General features: G+C 62.6%; 1 protein-coding gene across 1 annotated transcript in view; it reads left to right on the plus strand.

Moving 5' to 3' along the window:
- Positions 1–2080, plus strand: part of LOC113201877 (ankyrin repeat and death domain-containing protein 1A-like) — a 60454-nt gene that overhangs the window by 28186 nt on the left and 30188 nt on the right. The gene's annotated exons all lie outside the window — the stretch shown is intronic.

Raw genomic sequence — 2080 nt, forward strand, 5'->3', positions numbered from 1 at the left:
CAGGTCCTCACAGATCTCCACCATTATGGTCGGTTCGGAACTGCCACCTTAATTCCCTCCCGCTGCCTCTCCTGCCCCTCCGCCCCGCCGCTCCTCCGCCCTGCCCACGCCACTCCCTCTTACCACGACCGAATTCATATTCCTGACCCGAACTTTCCCAACGAGTTTTCCCGGGGCGTCGTCACTCGCCCGGCTCAAGCCTCGCGCGTCGCCCCCACTACTTCCGATCCTCTTCCTTCCGCTCCATGCAGCCGCTGCTCCGGTCGAACGGAGCGGCCCCGGCGGCGCCGCCGCCACGAAACCCGGGCCTCACCTCCAAGCTCCAAACTTTTACGCCGCCCACCGATCGTGCCCGGCCAACCCTGCACCTGCCGCCCCGTTTTAGCACGACGTGTGCCTTCACTCCACTCCACGCCGCGCCGCTCCTTCCTTGGGCGCCGGCCGACGCCGCCGCTATGCCGGACAGGCGTCCATCTTCGTCGTTTTGTTGATCAATGTTTCATGAGGCCCTCCCCTGCAGTAGCGGTCCGGTACTATCCGGCCGGCTGCTGCCGCTCCTGCCGCTGCTGCTGCTGTGCAATGAATTGAACGCTGAATAACCCATTTCCCCAGCAATTTGCATACACGGGGGGAGGTGTTTGTTTGCGCCGGCCGGAGTGGACTCGGGGCGGGCAGGGAGCGAGGAAGGTCGTTCACGTAGCGACCGGCGTGGACGGTAAGGGAGCGAGCAAGGTCGTTCACGTAGGGACCGGAGTGGACGGTACGGGAGCGAGCAAGGTCGTTCACGTAGCGACCGGAGTGGACGGGAAAGGAGCGAGCAAGGTCGTTCACTGGACGGGTGGGCCGCGGACCGTGCGCTCCCGTGGAGCTCTCCGCGGCGGGGCCGCGCGGCTTCTCGCCAAACCCGCCAAACTCACTTCTTCTTTGCCACCGCATAAAATTAGCTGGAATCCTCGCGGCCCAGCGCCACCACTGCTGTGCTGTGCCGCGCGCCCGGGGAGCGAGAGCGGCGCCAGCCACGCGGCCGCAGATTGAGTTCGCGGGAGTGACCGCGTCGGCGAGGGAGGCGGGGGCGGGGCGGGGATGGACAAAGCTTCCCCGCAAACACAATAACGTTTTGTTCTGCTGCCTTTGCATCCAATTTGCCGCCCTGGGGGAAGAGTGAGACAGAAAGACGCGCAGAGGGCGCGGTGCGCGGCGCACTCCCTTCCGCCGGGCCGCGTCCCCGTCCCCCGCAACAAGGACCGCGCGCCCCGCCCGCCCACGGTAACCGCGGACGCCCGGCGGCGCCCGCGGGCCCAGCCTCGACCTCGGCGCGGAGAGAGAGAGCGTAGTTTGGGTGCAGTAGTTTGAGGTGCACCCCCGAAACAAAGGGATAAGGGTGCCAGCAGGCCGAGTCGAGTACTCAACGTACACACCACCAGCAGCATACTCACTGCGACTGCGGGTACGCTCAGCAAATGGGTCACGTGAGTCACGTGATGAATTGCATTGACATATAAAATTCTATCATATCACTGAAAATTCCCGAAGAAAATTGACGTTTTCCCGAAAAATTTCTTGAATCAAAGCAGACGATTTACTAAGCGTGTGAGACGGCAGCAGCTCCCTTCCTCCCTCATTTTGTGAATGTTTATTGTGTAATCCGGGACCCGGCGAGCGAAACGGGTCGTATACAATCAGAGCTCCCTTCGTCAGACGACGACGACGACGACGTCCCCGCTGTTTTCATTTCATCCCGTCCCGTCCCACGTCCAGTTTGTTTATATCTGTGTAACCCACTTCCTTCACTCCTCGCTGGCTCGCGTGCAGCTCTCTCATGCAATATGAAGGCTCTCTCTGGACCTAGTGGCACTGTGCCCGTGCGCGCCCACATCCCCTCTCTTCCCCTCGTCCCTGCCCTTCTTGTTCCCCCCTTTGCGCCCCTCCTACCTCTTTCTCTTTTGCCTTATTCCCGTCCCTTTTTTGTTCACGTCACAACGGCAAGGGTCCATAGGCCGGCCCGTCCGGACGCCGCACCGAAAGGGCCTAGCTCTAGCGGCAGGGGCCACCGCTGCTGAGCCGCCCAGGCCCCCCCCCC

The sequence above is a fragment of the Frankliniella occidentalis genome, unplaced genomic scaffold (assembly GCF_000697945.3).
Source record: "Frankliniella occidentalis isolate FOCC.00 unplaced genomic scaffold, Focc_3.1 Scaffold46, whole genome shotgun sequence".
Taxonomy (NCBI): domain Eukaryota; kingdom Metazoa; phylum Arthropoda; class Insecta; order Thysanoptera; family Thripidae; genus Frankliniella; species Frankliniella occidentalis.